Source organism: Marmota flaviventris, chromosome 7 (genome assembly GCF_047511675.1).
Source record: "Marmota flaviventris isolate mMarFla1 chromosome 7, mMarFla1.hap1, whole genome shotgun sequence".
NCBI classification, from domain to species: Eukaryota; Metazoa; Chordata; class Mammalia; order Rodentia; family Sciuridae; genus Marmota; species Marmota flaviventris.
This window is the reverse complement of record NC_092504.1, coordinates 108,428,485-108,446,917: the sequence shown is the minus strand read 5'-3', so window position 1 is coordinate 108,446,917 and position 18,433 is coordinate 108,428,485. Positions and strand designations below refer to the sequence as shown.

The following is an 18,433-nucleotide window of genomic DNA, read 5'->3' as shown; positions in this document are numbered from 1 at the left end:
TATGGTGTTTGTCATCTGTAGAAACAATAATGTACAGCAGATCTCTAGAACTTTTAGCAGCACCAAAATCTTATATTCACTGAACAGTAAATCCCCATTTATTCCTCTTCCTCAGGTCCCAGCAATCCATAATCTGCTGTTCCTATGAGTATGACTACTTTAGGTCCTTTATGCAAGTGCAAACATTAAGTATTTGTGTATGTGTGACTAGCTTATTATGCAATCAACATAATGTCCTCAGGTTTATCCACATTTCCAAACATGGAAAAAATGTCTTCTTTCTTTAAGGTGGCATAATATTCCACTATATGTCCTCATTACAATTGTTTAATCCATTCATTTGTTGGTATACTTTTAGATTGCTTCTATATCTTGTCTTTTGTGAACTGAATTCTTGGACATGATATCAAAATTTGAGCAATAAAAGCAAAATTAGAAAAGTGAAACCACATAAAACTTAAATGCTTCTTTACAACAAAAGAAAATCAACAGAGTGTAAAGTATTCTATGAGATGGGAGAAAGTATTTACAAATCAAAGGAAATAGCATACCAAATATATAAGGCACTTCATAAATTAATAGAAAAATGAATAAAATATCGGAATGAGTAAAAGACATGAACAGACATTTCCCAAATAAAATATACAAATTATGACATATGCATAAAAATTACTTGATCTTCTGAATCACCATGGAAATGAAAATTAAAGTTATAATGAATACTTTATCACTTCACACCAATTAGATTGGCTGTTATATTTTTAAGAGATAGCAAATATTAGCAAGGATATGAAAAGATTTGGAACCCTTTTATTTTGTTGGTGAGAATGTAAAATGGTACAGCCAGGATAAATAAGTATGTTAGTTTCTCAAAAAATTAAAAATTGAATTAGCATAAGATTTACTAATCATATACCTGAACATAATTTGAAGCAAAGTAATTTGAAGCAGGATCTTGAAGAGATATCTCCACACCCAAGTTTATTGCAGCATTATTCACAATAGCCAAACCCTCAAAACAACCTAAATGTCCACCATTTGTTTTTACATTTAATTTATTCTAATATGAAATAGTAGACTATATATTCTGATTTTATTTTTTCACTTAACAACATGTCCTGGAAATCACTGGATGTCACATCACAAAAATCTTCCTCACGCCATTTCAAACTGCACAGTGCTTAGTGTGAGTATGTAGAAAAGCTTACTCAACCATTTCCTATGAATGGGCATTTAGATTGCTTTCCATATTTTGCAATTCCATACAATGTTGCAAAGTAATAATCATGCCTGTCACCATTTTTGTAATTTTAGAGGGATATATTTATACTACTGATAGAAATAGAATTAGTGTGTCAAAAATTAATGCACCATTTTAAAAGCACTGTGTACAAGGTTTTTTTTTCTGGATATGAAAGGTATCATACTGAGATGAATTAAAGTTTTACTGTAATTTTTTTTAAAATACTGATATATCTATTTGGAAAATTCTACTAAACAGCTTTCAGGAAAATTTCTCAAATATATTATCATTCTAATTTCTAAACACAAAACATTAATTATCTGCCAAATAATGAAAAGGTATTTTTTTTTCTTTTGATTGTGTACAGGGAAAATTGTAATTTAACAAATATGGTGTACAAACATTATCAGTTCTTTAGAAGTAATTGTGACTCTCACATGCCTATGTGTTATTAAAACTATAAAATGTTAAAAAGGTAAACTTTTTTCAGGTCATTTTTATGAGCTTTCCTATTTGTTGGCAGAACAATGAAACTATTTTTCTTCCTTTTGTATTTGTCACTGAAAATATTTCCACCAATGTAACCAGGAGGGAAAATTTAAAGAACAGCATTTTAAATTTTCATACTACACACTTATTCCAGTATTTCCACACTTCCCAAACTCTATATTCTCAACATAAAAGAATGATACATAGGTCCAGATGTGTAGAATTAACATTAGTGAATAGAAATTAAAGACTATAATTGTAAGTTGGTGAGAAGAGAAAAATAAGAAGCTTTTAGTTTGATAACATCCTGTTTATTGATTCTTAATTTTACTTCTTGTGCTTTAGAAGTCTTGTTGTGAAATTTGGTTCCTAAACTGACAAGATGAAGTGTTGGCCCTATATTTTCTTCTTTTTAGAAACACAACTATTTTGTATTTCTTTATAACAAAGTTCAGTATAAAGTCATAGTAGTCAAGACCATGTAACTGTGGATTAAGAACTGAAATATAAATCAGTGAAACACTATTGAAAATCAATAATTAAATTCTTACAATTAACATCTGTTGATTTTTAGCTGGGGTAATTGGGTAATTCATAATGGGAATACTATTCCCTTTAAGAAATAATTCTCAGCAACTGTATGTTTATATGTGTAAAAAATGAAGCTGGATCCATATTTTCTTTCATGTAAAAATTAAATTAAAATGTAGAAGCTAAAGCAATTGGATCTTAGTTAAGAAACCAAAGTACAAGTGACAAATACATAGATCAATTTAACTTCATCAAATTTAAAAGAAATTGCCTTTAAAAGATGAAAGTAAATAAATATAAAACCCACATAGTGGAAAAAAATATTCGTACATCATATATATATTATGAATTTCATACCTTAAATATTTGAAAAAAAAAACTTACAGCTCAAAAATTAAAGACAATCCAGCTAAAACAAATGAGCAAAACATATAAGTAGACTTTTCTCCAAAACAGAAAATAACATTTAGGCACATAAAAAGGCACTCAATATAATTCGTCACTAGGTACCACTAAGTTACCTAAGGTAACATTTTCTACATAATAGGATGAGTTATTTGTTTCTAAAAAACTATACCACAAGTGTTGCAACTTTGTGAAGAAAGTAGAAACCTCATACATTGCTGATAAGAAAATAATATGCTCAATCACTTTGAAAAATAGTTTAACAATTACTCAAAAAGTTCAATATAATGTCACCAAATGATCCATCAATTTTACTCCTAAGTATGTAAACAAGGTAATTAAAAATATGCACAGGTAAACATTCATACACAACTGTTTAAATAAGCATTATTTATTTTTTATAATAATCTGAAAATGGTATCAAAGCAATTGTTCATAACTTATTAATAAAGAAAATGTAGTACATCCTTCTAATAGAATATTATTTCCAATAAAAAAAGAATTAAGATTTGAGTATGCAACAATGTTGAAAGAATGCTAAGTGAAAGAAACTAATAACCAAAGAGCATATACAATTAAATGCTACACATATATACATATTAAAAGTGCAAATATATACCTAGAGTAGAAAAGTCTGCAGAGATAGAAAATATATTAGTGGTTGCCAAGTATTAGGATAGGGGAAAATAAGGACAGACTGCTCTTACATACAAAATTTCTTTATAGACTGAAGACAATATCTAAAATTGGAGTGTGATGATGGTTGCACAGCTCTGAATATACATACTCAAAAACACTTTAACTGTACACTTTAAAATGAAGCATTTTATCATATGTAAATTGTATCTTAATAAAGCCGTAAGAAAAAAACAAAAACATAATCTAAGAACTGTTGACTCTGGAAAATGAAGTGGCTCCGAGAAATGAAGTTTTAACTGCTTATATAAATAAATTCTTCAGAGTGGAAAAAATAAAGTTGAGAACAATATATTCATTTTGATCAGGAGGAAAACTGAATTGTGGTGATGTATGTAGGAAAGTGATTGAACTTTTCTTTCCTTGTTTTTTAATGCCGTTCTCTTTTATTTAAAGTTGTTTACACAAGGATTTTATTTCACCTAATGAGTGTTTTGCTCATATTGATCTTTCTGAGATGGTGTTTTATTTGACATGTTAAAGGCCTTATTTCAGCTCCTCATGCTCCCAGGTTTATTGTAATGCAAGCATCTTTTATGAATCTGTTATTTTCCCCTTTTCTTTGTCTGATAATTCTGTGAGTTACACTTATTAATGGATTGCAAATGTATATATCATTAATCTACCAATTTTAGTGCATTAGAATTAAGTAAAGATTAAAAATGAGGTTATTCATTTATTAAAACACACACATTTAATTAGTAATTATTAAGAACTAAAATCAGTGTTTCAAATGTGCATGAGTAATCATTTAAGCTCTTATGATTTAAAGTTGTTTTTTTTTTTTTTTTACTTTCAGGTACTTAAAAAGTTAACACATGATAATGGATTATGTAGTTCATGAAAAAATACATGTGTATTTTTTAATACAAAGCAGTAACAATGTTTGGAACATATCCTGTGGCTAAATTATATAATGTAATAAATATTCATAGAATGAGGATGTATCTATCTTGGCACATCAAAGTGTTCACCAACCAGAAAAGTTAACTGAACTTAGTTAACTAAGTTTCCAATGCTTTTAGTGAAGTTTCATTATGTAACCTTGATGGATTGTAATATTGCATGTTATTTTGAGATAGGATAGGAGAATTAAGAAACAAGTAGAAAAGAGACATAAAAGATGGACAAGAAAATAAGGTTTTAATTCAAAATTTTCTTGCATTTTTTCTAGATCTGTTATTCCATAAACCAGTCTCTTTTTCCAGGCCACTTACTCCCAAATTCCTGGAAAATCTGTAAATCTGTAAATCTACCTTTTCCTCTTAATTAACAACCCAAATAAATAAATTATTCAAGGAGAGATACAATATCTTGAGAAGTATATAAATTAAGAGTTTCCATCACTATTGATCATGTCGTCCTAAGGATCCTGAGATTTACCAGACCATCAGACACTCTCTTGAGATGAATAGACTGATATTTATTCCTGTTTACCTTCCCATGCCCAACCTCACCAAGTTTCCTTTAAAAAAAAATGCTGGGAACCCCCAGAACATGTTCCTCACTCTCAATATGACTCTCATTCCCCTTTAATGTCTATCTACTTTCCTGAAGAAACCTCTGTCTGTGTCTCTGACTGGTGCCTGCTGAAATTCTTGTTCATGTTAGCCAAGAACCCTGTTGTTCTTGAGTTGATTTCTGAAACTTCTCAGACCCTTCTTCAGAGATACTTCTTCTCCCATGACAGTTGAATCAATATTCATCATTTCTTCCCCAGATGTCAAGCTCATATCATCTGGCTTGAAACACAAACACCATAGCCACATTTCTTGCCAACACAGCTAGAAAACACCTCAAAACTATGAGGTACTCACCATAAGTCCCCTCATTAGCATAAATAGAAGCATTCAAAGAGGTTGAAAACTCTATCCTAGGAACCCTGAAAGAGACCACCCAAGTTATTCATTTTACAATATAAAAATATGGATATTTAAAATACTAGATTTTTGCTATTTTCATAGCAAACAATAATTATATTGAATGAATGGATATAATATTATGATAATATTTTCAAAATTAAAACTTAGATACCTAGATTTATTTGTTATCTTAAATAAGAAAAATTTCACTAAACATGCTTACATAGACACTGTACAATTTCCATTCTCCACTTGAATGCCTGTACCCAAAATAATTTTATAAGACTTGTGGCATAATTTTGTACAATTTTTAAATATTCTGCATTTGCCTTGATTTTTTTTTTGACATTCTAAATTTAGAATTAATGTAATCCTGAAAAAGTCCATCATTGTTTAAATGATCACAAATGTTGTCACTAAAGTAAAAAAATAAATAAAAATAATCAGTTATTTTAGTATCTTATTTGTGATTGCTGCTTCCTTATCACCCTCACACCATTCTTGCCTTCTGAACAAAGACAATGAGATGCCCAGTTGATGAACTGCCCTCTTTTTTTTGACAATACTTAATCAATAACAGACTTTGCTTTACCCAATCTTTATAATTTTCTAATGAGTGCCTCCCTATAAGTTCTGTTTTACTGAGACTCCCCAGGTTTCTTTTTATGTACACCTTCTCTTGCTTGCAGTAAGCTAAACAAACCTAGCTTTGACTGCAAGTGTGTTACTGGTGGGATTAGATAGTTTGGAGCAAAAAGTAATGACATTATAATTTACACTATACAATATCAGCCAGGCCACTATGTTGATTGTAGACTGAAGGTATATAGGAAGAAGAATGACAAACCATAAACCAAAGTTCAGAGAAAGATCATATGGCTGCAAACATGGTGTTCATAAAAATGAGTAGAGACAGTGTTAGATAGTGGCTGATGACAGATCCGACTGAATTTTCTTATGGGTTTTACAAGAGAGAAGAGAAAAAGATGACTGAAGATTTGGCTATGCTTCTAGAGGGACAATATTGATATTTATTTAAATCAATATGATTTTAATGTAAAGAGGGCTGAGTAGAGTTCTGTTTTGTACTTACTAAATTTAAGGTAGTATCCTGTTAAAAATATTGCATAAGCAATTGCATATATGAATATAGAGTTCAGGGGAGAATTTGAGCTTATATTGGTCTTCCCAGAATAGATATTATTTAAATCCATAAGAATAGTAGAGATCAATGATACAGTAACACTATTTTTCTTGTGTCAATATTTTCCAAGTAGATTTGCTGTTATACCTTTCAACACCCATAAATCAAAGGCACTCTTGTATATCAGTGACAAATCCTCTGAAATGGAAATGAGGACAACTACCCCATTCACAATATCCTCAAAAAAAAAAAATACTTGGGAATCTACCTAACATAAGAGATGAAAGTTCTATACAACAAAAACTATAGAACCCTAAAGAGAAATAGAAGAAGACCTTAGAAGATGGAAAAATATACATTGCTCATGGATAGGCAGAATTAATATTATTAAAATGGCCATATTACCAAAACCACTTTACAAATTCAATGTAATTCCAATCAAAATCCTAATGGCATTCCTTGCAGAAATAGAAAAAGCAATCATGAAATTCATCTGGAAAAATAAGAGACCCAGAATAGCTAAAGCAATTCTAAGCAGGAAGAGTGAAACAGGTGGTATTGTGATATCAGATTTTAAATTATACTACAGAGCAATAGTAACAAAAACAGCATGGTATTGGCACCAAAACAGGCTGGTAGACCAATGGTACAGAATAGAGAACACAGAGACCAATCGACAAAATTACAACTACCTTATATTAGACAAAAGTGCTAAAAGCATGCAATGGAGGAAGGATAGCATCTTCAACAAATGGTGCTGGGAGAACTGGAAATCCATATGCAACAAAATGAATTGAATCCCTTTCTCTCACCATGCACAAAAAGTTAACTCAAAATGGATCAAGGAGCTAGGAATCAAACCAGAGACTCTGCGTCTAATAGAAGAAAAAGTTGGCCCTAATCTCCATTACGTGGGGTCAGGCCCCAAATTCCTTAACAGGATACCTATAGCACAAGAGTTAAAACCAAGAATCAACAAATGGGACAAATTCAAACTAAAAAGTTTTTTCTCAGCAAGAGAAATAATATGTGAGGTAAATGGAGAGCCTACATTCTATGAACAAATTTTTACCCCTCACACTTCAGATAGAGCTCTAATCTCTAGAGCATACAAAGAACTCAAAAAGTTAAATAACAACAACAACAACAACAAAAATAACCCAATCAACAAATGGGCCAAGGACCTGAACAGATACTTATCAGAGGAGGATATACAATCAATCAACAAACACATGAAAAAATGCTCACCATCTCTAGCAGTCAGAGAAATGCAAATCAAAACCACCCTAAGATACCATCTCACTCCAGTAAGATTGGCAGCCATTATGAAGTCAAACAACAACAAGTGATGGCAAGGATGGGGGGGGGGGGGTAGGTACACTCATACATTGCTGGTGGGACTGCAAATTGGTGCAGCCAATTTGGAAACCAGTATGGAGATTCCTTGGAAAGCTGGGAATGGAACCACCCTTTGACCCAGCTATTCCCCTTCTTGAACTATATACCCAAAAGACCTAAAAAGATCATACTACAGGGACAGAGCCACATCAATGTTTATATCAGCACAATTCACAATAGCTAGACTGTGGAACCAACCTAGATGCCCTTCAATAGATTAATGGATAAAAAAATGTGGCATTTACACACAATGGAATATTACTCAGCACTAAAAAATAACAAGATCATGGCATTTGCAGGGAAATGGATGGCATTAGAGCAGATTATGCTAAGTGAAGTTAGCCAAACCCTAAAAAACAAATGCCGAATGTCTTCTCTGATATAAGGGGGGTGACTCAAAATGGGGTAGGGAGGAAGAGCATGAGAAGAAGATTACCACTAAATAGGGCAGAGAGGTGGGAGGGAATGGGAGGGAGAAGGGGAATTGCACGGAAGAGGGAAGGAGACCCCTCATCGTTATACAGAATACATGTATGATGATGTGAGAAAAAAAAAGAAATGTGTCACATTAGATTGGGTAGAGAGAAGTGATGGGAGGGGAGTGGAGGGGAAGGGAAAATAGAAAGGGCAGCAGAATAAAATAGACACTAGTATTGCCGTATGTATGTACGTGTCTGTATAACCAATGTGATTCTGCAACCTGTACACTCAGAAAAATGAGAAATTATACCCCATTTGATTCAAATGTATGATATGTCAAGATCATTGTATTGTCATGTGCAACTAATAAAAAATAAATAAATAAAATAAACACAAGAGGGGAATCTGGAGGTTGGATCCTTCTTACAATTAGCTTCTAGTGTAATGGGGAATGACTTATACATAAAAATACAGATCAAAACACAAAATTTATTGATTCTTAGAACCTTGAAGACCCTTATAAAACATTTTGATAGTTTAATATTCCTGTACTGTACCAGTCCAGAAGTTCCTTGAAACTTGCCTGACTACCCATATCAATAGGGAAGTTATAATCTAGGTATTCAGATAGCTGACTAAATAAAACAGTTGCTTAGGTAGCATCCAAATCTGCTTTCCTGGAGTAACCACCAAATTCTCCTTAAGATCACTAATCACTGCCTTCATCCTCATGATACTGAAAATAGCAGTGATATATCATCAAATCTTTCTTTCTTTGTTTGTTCAAAAATAAAGTGCTGTATCCCTTCAACAATTCTCCTTTTTAAAAAATGTATAAGTAAGCATGAAATTTTTTGAGACAAATCATCAGTATAGAAATACAGAAAAAAAAATAATTGAGATGCATTGTCAAGAAAAATAAAGAGATGGTACTTACCTTAAGTTGTTTTCCTGTATATTTTCTGTCTCTATCACTAGAATATAAATTCCACGAGAACAAGATTTTGTCTTACTTATAGTGTTTCCAAAATTTAACATTGTGCCTGATAAACAATAGGTGCTCGATAAAAATAAGATAATTTAGACAGAAAAGAAAAAGTAGGTTACTGGGGGCATGGCCTTGGGGATATAAATGTCCCTGCCCCACAACATATTCCGTGGTATGCCCCAAATCCTCAGTTGTTATTGTCGTTAAATTCAAATTATTCTTTTAAAAAAAATATTTGAGCCAGGCATGGTAGCTCTCATCTACTGTAATTAGGAGCTGAGGCAGGAGGGTTGCAGGTTCCAGGCCAACCTCAGCAACTTAGTGACACCCTCTCTTAAAATTAAGAGTAAAAAGGACCGGAAGTGTAGCTCAGGGGTAAAGTTAGCCTGAGTTTAATCCCTGGTGCCAAAAAACAAACATACAGAAAACATATTTGAAATGTATTAAAAATAATAAAATGACAGAGCATGTTTCCAATTTACGACTACATAAACTGTTCATTAAGATAAGATTTTTCTACACATTGGGTTGTTGTGTGATGCGTTTTGGTATTGTAAACTCAAGAGATTCAGTCTGTTGAATTTTCTAAAATATTTATTGGTAATATAAACAAAAGGATAAATTGAATTTACTGGAAGACATTACAAATTGGTTTGCTTTACTCCAAGTTGTTAGTTTGTTATTTTTAACTATTATAATATTAGAAATATAGTTGCACAGAAATTTTAAAATAAATGTCACTATTGTCTTCCTAAATTTTCTGAAAAATCATGTGGATAATCCTACTTAAGTAAAGCAATTATAAAACTATGTTCTCACCACAACAAAGACAATTTTAAAACAATACTAAATGAACATCTCATAAGACCATTAGAAACTGTGTTTTGCTGTTGCAAAGTAGTTCATTTAGAACTGCTATTATTCAAAACTATTGATGAATGATGTTTTCTCTTTTCCTTTTCTTTATAAAATATAAATTGTGGGTGGATTTAATAATTATTTTAAGTTTTCTTGCTAAAATATTAAACTCTATATGAATATATAAAGTGGCCTTACTGAAAATGTGAAAGGTATTAACCTAAAAAATATTTGACATGATTGAAGAATTTTAGAGTAAAAGCAAAAGGAACTTACATAAATTCTGCCCTCTAGTGGATAACAATGTTTTTTCACAGGGATATGGGTTAACAATTCTAATACTGTTGTACATTTATTAATCCTGGAATTTAACAAACAAATAAATGGATGAGGGATAATGGGAGCTGAGCATTTTGCTATTGGATTAGGAGGTTATGGGAAAAGAGAAGCTAGAATAATATATGTGGTGATGGTTTAAAGATAAAGAAATCAACAAATACTCATGCTTAGCTTTATATAAAGTTTATGTAGAAAATATTATAAGCATATGCATAAACACAGAAAATGTACACAAATATATATTTTTTTGCTCTATCATCTGAAGAAAATTCAGAAACAATGGCACTCCATTGCAATAATCTTACTTACCTACTAGAATCTGTTTATATTGCTAGTTTTAAATAGAAGGAATCAGGGATCCTTGGCAAATGGTTGATTTTAGAACAACAACAACAACAATAAAAATGAATCATACAAGATGAGCAACCAGTTCCCTGAGCTTTTCAAAAGAACTTGTTAAAAAAATCCCTATAATTGATTCCATACTGATATCAATGATAATTAGATAAATAAGTAAGCATGGGAGAAAAGATAAATGTCCCACACAGAACAACTCCAAATAATTCTTTATGGATACTCCGTTATCAAGAGGGGAGCAAAACTCTCCACTCCTTCACTATGGGATGTGCATTGTGACTTTCTTTCAGGATGTTCATGGTGATGGTGCAAATTTAACTTTACAGGTGAGAAATTTTGACAATACTATCTAGTCAGGCAAAGTCAACAATAAAGGTGAAAATCGTGTTTATAATATGTATCTTTGGTGTGATGCAATGAAGATGGCAAGTTATTTCTGTGGTCTTCTTCCCCATAATCCATAAGAAATACAAGAGGAAATTCCCAACTGAACATTGTGTACAAAATATCTGACAAGTATTTTTACTACTGGCCAAGGAGGTCATCAAGATCAAGGGAAGTCAGAAACTGTCACAGTTAAGAGAAACCCAGGGGTATAGCTATTAAATATAACTTGGTATTCTGGATGGGATTCTGGAATTATAAAATATATTAGGTAAAAACCTAAGAAATTATAAAATAAAAAAATATGGAATATAATTAGTAACAATGTGACAATATTGTTTCACAAATTGTAACAGATGTACCATATGAATGTTAGACTTTTTAAAGTCTGAATAAAAAATATATAAACTTTTTATACTATCTCCACATTTTTCTGTAAATCTAATACATCTTTACAATACAAGCTTCATTAAAATTATGATGGTCTAGCAACCCAATTTCCTGACAGACTTATAAAATTTAAGTATATTTTATCTGAGCAATAATGATGATGATGATTATAATGATAACATTTATTGAGATACTTTTAATTCCTGCCTAGTTTTAAGTGATTTAAATTTTTACAGTTTAACTAGTTTAAACTGTAAAATAGTTTAAATACAGATTTCTTCATGAAAATTATACTAATGCCTTATATGACACAGTGTTTTCTCCTTTTCTTGTTTGAATAAATCTAAGCAATGTCATCTAACCCAAAGGACACATCCATCATTTATATCTGATGCCATCACTTTAGCCTCTCTCTGTTTCTCAGATTCAGGCTAATATTGCCAGCTGCCAGTGGAACATATTTTCGTTAATATCTTCCCCAAGTTTCAAGGTTTACTTGTAGAAAACTGAAACATAATGAGCTTTCTTCTTCCTAATTCACTGTCCCAAGACTCCTCTTATTTTCTCTTACTGTGTGTGAAATTACTTTTCACTGAATCACCTGCCCACCAATATTTGCATCAAGTTCACTTTCTTCTCTCTTCTCCCTATACACAATCTTTTTTGTCACTAAAAGCACATCTTTTTATTTATTTTTTTCTCTTTTCCCCCTCTCTCTCCTCTTGCCAGTCTTTGGTAGTTCTTCTCTACTGACATCAGAGCATTCTCACCTTCCAATTCATCTTCCACAGCTGTCTAACATTCAACTTTGTAAAGCAAAAATTAGCACTTCAGTAGATATCTGGATTAAAACCTTTGCTGATTTCATAATTTTCCTCCTTATTTGTATGTCTTGGCAATTCCTTTAAATTTGTTTCCAAAGACCCCTTGGTGGAACTTTGTTGTGAGTTGAATTGTATCATCTGGAAATATGTTCAAATCCTAATCCCAGTATCTAAGAACACAATTTGATTTGGAAATTAAAACTTTGAAGATGTAATCAAGTTCTAATGAACTGGATTAGAGTACATTTTAGTTCCAGTGTCCAGTACTCTCAAAAAATTAGGAAGATTAGAATAAACAAAGTATATGAGGGAAGAAGCCCCATGAAGGACATTGGTGTAGTACAACCTAAAGGAAAAGCACATCAAGGACTCCAGAAATATTTAATGCTAGATGAGACAAGCAAGGCATCGCCTCTAGATGCTTCAAATGGGTTATGTCCTTGCCTTGATCTCAAAACTGGAAAAATAAATTTTTGTTTGTTTGTTTTTGAGGGGGTTGGTTTTTCAAGTTTATTTTGTTTTAGATATAGCTCAGTTGCCAGAAGCTGGGGAGACCACAGTGGAAGAAGAGAGAATGAAAAGTTGATTAGTGGCTACTATGTTGCATAGTAAGCAATGTCAGCTAACCCAAAGGACACATCCATCATTTATATCTCATGCCATCACTTCAGCCTCTTCCCGTCTCTTAAAGTTCAGGCTGATATTTCCAGCAAAATGTTCTGTGTGCAGTTTCTGTTGTTTTAAACCACCTGGTTTGTTATGTTTTGTTATGGTGGCTCAAGGAAGCTAATACCTAAGTTATGTTGGATGACTTACATGTCTTTGTTTCTGGTCACCCTACTAAAAATGTCATCCTTTATATTCTCTACAGCATACCTCAGATTTTAACCCTGGTCAAATTTCCATGACTCTAGTTAGGCAGAATTATTTGCTCATATATGTGTTTCTTTGGAAATTTATGAAACCATTTATTATAATAGTTGAAAAATATTTACTTGTTCATATTTGTCATTGTTACATCATCTTCTCATTCCAAATACTTCATCAAGTATCAGACGCAAAGTAACTGCCCATTAGATTTTATTAAATGACTAAGTTGTATTTTCCAATTTTTCATGTATTTTCATTATATGAACTGACCACATATAGGGACAATTAGCATTTTCAAATAAACACTCATGTATAATTTTTAGAGTATTAATTTAGTATATATTCTAAGAGTATATGCTAAATCAGTGAAATAACATTAATCATATTCACTTCATAAATACTAATTGGTATTATATAGTAAAGTTAATATTTTTTAGTTTAAATATTGACATATATTTGTAAGAAAAATATTGAAATTTTTTGGAATTCTTAAGGGAAGTAAACATCTTTCCTGCTAAATAAATTTATTAACATGTAACTAGAAACAGAAGTCCAAAAAGCCACAAAAATATATTTATACTTTGTTATCAATTTAATAATCTTTATTGATTTAAAGGAGGAGATAATTATCCCATGAGAATATTACCCAAAATATTAATAATGCATATGACTAACTTTATTTACATATATGATTTCATCAATGGCACAACAAGTTACAAGTTTAGACAGAATCTAAATATATTTAGGAATGTCACACACAAAAGGGAAAATCAAGAGAAAATGATGAGTAAAATTTAAGTCATCTTCTGTTTCTAATCTAAACAATAATGAGAAAAACAAACACATAGAACAGAAGCACAATTCATCAAATTGTGTCTATTCTTCATCAAGAAGAATAGAAAGAGATACAAGGACATTTTTGAAATAATCAAATGAATGTCAGATATGGGTGGAGTATTGCTAGTCTTAGTGCTGTGATATACAACTGATTGTTCAGGACTCTGCAGGGAATTGCTCAGCACAAGAGGAATACAAATTAGATCTCACAATCGTTCAGACATGTACAAGTCTCTCTCTCATGTGAGGGGAAATAACTGTGAACTGGAAAATATCTTTAAGTTTGTTATTTCATTCTATGTCCAATAAAGCAAAAAGGGGAACAATCCCTAGCACCTGGAGTAAGTAAACTGAATGAAAACAATTGATGTTGGTTAGAGAATAAATTAGAATGATGAGAGAAAGGCTGGTAAACAATGCATAAATTGAGTTATGAATCACCAGAGTTTTAGGCAAATAAACAGTAATTGGAAGAAAATGCAGAAGTCTAATGTGAGTTTGATGTTTGCAGATCCAGTTGTTTTCCCTGTAGTCTAAAAGTAGGATGCATAAGAAAAAGACCATAAAAAATAATTGGCACTCTCCTGCATAGCTGTTCTTTTTATTTGTGTAAACTACAGGAAAAAAATATATTAGAGAGATAACAGGAAGATAAAGGAATAGAGGGGTCACTTCCCAGGTGGGTCTGTGGCATGAACCAAGAAAAGCAGACAGGCAGCTTTTCAACAAGATCACCTGAATGATCAAGAATAGGGAGAACTTTGATGGAATTTAATACTGGACATTAAAACAAATCAGGGGCTCAGGAGATCTTGTATAAAAAAATAAGGGGAAAGATCCCCAGCCCCCCAGAAGCAGCAGCAGCAGCTAAACTCACAAAACAGAACATTCCCTATGTGAGCACAGTAAAAAAAAAAAAAAAAAAGGAATTAAAAGAACCTCCATTCTCAGAAAGACTTAGACATGTCAGGGTACAGAGAGCTTACAGATCAAAGACAATTCTTGAAATTACAGTGTGTTGTGCTACACCGTATCCATATACAAGAGGAAAGCCACCATTCCTCTTAGTGGCATGCAAGGAGGACAGCAGAAAGAACTATTTTGCAGCCATGGCATGGGGGCTGGCAGTTCAAGTAGCCAATTTCTGGCAGACCTGAGTATGGACTGAAAAATGAGCTGGTCAAACCCACTCTGTGTGACAGAGAGTGTGCCTAAGTGACCAGAAGAAAATCAAGCATGAAGACAAGTTTACAAAGGGGAATACTGGTTTTAGAAACCCACCTGGTTTAACCCTCCCCCTCCAGTCTGGCTCTTTGCAGGACCAACTGGAAGAGCAGTGCCTGACTGGAAATTTACAAGGACAGGGGTGAGAAAGACTGGATACTGAATCAGAGACCAGGAATCACAGGGCCTGCAGGTGGAGCAGTGGGCTAAGAACAGGCTCCTATACCACATGAGTGGAAACCAAAGGAAATTCCTGGCTTCAGTCTTCCAAAATGAACAAGCAAGTTTTGGGCTTTGGAGGTAGGCTGACTTAAAATCTCTAGAACAATAGGCTCCCAGTGAAGAGACTGGGGCACCCTATTTACCTTACTTAGTATTTCTCTTGCTGAGAAAAAAACTTTTTAGTTTGAATATGTCCCATTTGTTGATTCTTGGTTTTAACTCTTGTGCTATAGGTGTCCTATTAAGGAATTTGGAGCCCAATTCCATGAGATGGAGATTAGAGCCAACTTTTTCTTCTATTAGATGTAGAGTCTCTGGTTTGATTCCTAGTTCTTTGATCCATTTTGAGTTAACTTTTGTGCATGGTGAGAGAAAGGGATTCAATTTCATTTTGTTGCATATGGATTTCCAATTTTCCCAGCACCATTTGTTGAAGATGTTATCCTTTCTCCATTGCATGCTTTTAGCGCAAATGTATGGAATGTCAAGATCATTGTATTGTCTTGAACAACTAATAAAAAAAAAAAAAAAAAACAAGAGACTGGAGTACAACTAAGCCTACATCCCACCTCTACAAGTTCTGCTTCCAGAACTAACACTCTCAACCTAAGAACACAAACCGTCTTGAGGGTGGAACTAACATTAAACTTCAGACAACACCACCTAAATGTTGAGAAGGGAAGCTGAAAAACTTTTGAACTCTAGTGGAAAAAATTGTTTGAGTGTGCACAGATATCTCCCCCTTTCTTTTTTCTTTTCTTTTCCTTTTCTTCTTTCATATTTTTTTATTATTTTTGAAATCAAGTATTTTTCATATATATATATTCTTCTTTCTTATCTGTTTCCCTGGATTCTCCTTCTCTCTTTTCTCCTATTAACAGTCAATCTCTATTAACTCCTCTTTCCTTCTTCCTATAATTTTTTACTTCTATTTTCTCTCCTCCTTCCTTATAAACATTTGCAGACAATAATTGAACACATAATTTCTATTTAATTTGACAAACTATAAAAATCTAAATAGGAGCTATTAAGTTTAAGGCTGTATATTGTTTGCATCAGGTATTCTTATTATTTTTCTCCCCCTTAAACATGAGATACTGGAAACCTTCAGGGACACTGTGAGTCTACAAGGTAGAAGCTATACTGATTCAGATCCACAAGGCTAAATGGACAGACATTAAAAACAAGATGAACAAACAAGGGAATAAAGTGCCACAAACAAACTAAGATGTTCCAATAATAGGATCCATTGACAATACAGTAGAAGACATGTAAGAGAAGAAGTTTAAAATGTACATAGTTAAAATTATCTGTGACACAAAGGATGATGCAAGGAGTAAAATCAGAGATAAACTTCAGGAGGTAAAATATCACTTCAATAATGAGATAGATTCTGAAAAAGAAAAAAAAAACATAAATGCTCAAAATGAAGGAATCAATAAACCAAACAAAAAAAAATCAATGGAAAACATCACCAACAGACTAGAACCCTTGAAATACAGACCCCTAAGCATCAAAGATAAAATATATAATCTTGAAAATAAAGTCAACCATGCAGAGAATATGGTAGAAAATGATAAACAGAATTTCTAAGAATTAGGGTACAACATGAAAAAAAAAGTTAAGATTTTTCAGGATAGATAAAGGCAGAGAGATACAAACCAAGGAAAAGAACAATCTTTTCAATGAAATATCAGAAAATTTCCCAAACCTAAAGAATAAATGGAAAATCAAATATAAGAAGCTTATAGTATCTCAAGTATACAAAATTACCAGACCCACACCAAGACACATTATAATGAAAATGCCTAGCATATAGGATAAGAATAGAATTTTAAAAGCTGAGAGAGAAAAATATTATATTATGTTTAGTGGGAAATCAATTTAGATCTCTGATGATATCTCAATCCAGAGACCCTCAAAGCTAAGAATTTTGATCTCAGAAAGAAAATATGTGCCAATCAAAAATTTTAAATCCAGGTTCAGTTGGATCCCGGCAGCAGCTGTGGCGGCTCTCATCTTCACAGGCTCTTCTTGCAGTCTTCCTTTCGCTTCTAGAAACATGGCTTCTGCTGTGACTGTCTCTGATGGTGTCATCAAGGTATTCAATGATATGAAGGTATGCAAGTCTTCAACACCAGAGATAGTGAAGAAACGTTAGAAGACAGTGCTCTTCTGCCTGAGTGAGGACAAAAAGAACATCATCTTGGAGGAGGGCAAGGAGATCCTTGTAGGTGATGTGGGCCAGACTGTGGATGATCCCCAGGCCACCTTTGTCAAGCTGCTGCCAGACAATGATTGACGCTATGCCCTATGTGACGCGACCTACAAGACCAAGGAGAGCAAGAAGGAGGACCTGGTGTTTATTTTCTGGGCCCCTGAATCTGCACCCCTTAAGAGCAAAATGATCTATGCCAGTTCCAAGGACACCATCAAAAAGAATCAAGCACGAATTACAAGCAAACTGCTATGAGCAGGTCAAGCACCACTGTACCTGGCTGAAAAAATGGGGGGCACTGCTGTCATCTCTCTGGAGGGCAAGCCTTTGTGAGCCCCCTCCAGCCCCCTAACTGGAGCATCTGGCAGCCCCAGACCTGCCCTAGGGGGTTGCAGGCTGCCCCCTTCCTGCCAGACCAGAGGGGCTGGTGGGATCCCCACAGGGGGAGGACATTCCCTTCACCCCAGTTGCCAAACAGCTCCCCCACCCCCTGGACCACCCTCCTCCCTCCATCCCTGACAGTTCTGGCCTTCCCAAACTGCTTTTGATCTTCTGTTTCCTCGTGGGTTGAAACAGACCAAGTCTTCCCCCAGGCACCCAGTTTGGGGGGGGCTGTATTTTTTTTAATGACACCCCTATTTCCCACCTGTTCCTCCGCCATCCCAGGCTGCCAATTTCTAACCACAGTATTGACTCTGTGCTTGTCTGTTTAGTACTGTGTATAAATGGAATAT

The 18,433-nt window shown here is 33.4% G+C and overlaps 1 pseudogene; it reads left to right on the top strand.

Moving 5' to 3' along the window:
* Positions 1-17,543: 17,543 nt before the first annotated feature.
* Positions 17,544-18,107, top strand: LOC114085607 (cofilin-1 pseudogene; annotated as a pseudogene).
* The last annotated feature ends 326 nt before the right edge of the window (positions 18,108-18,433 follow it).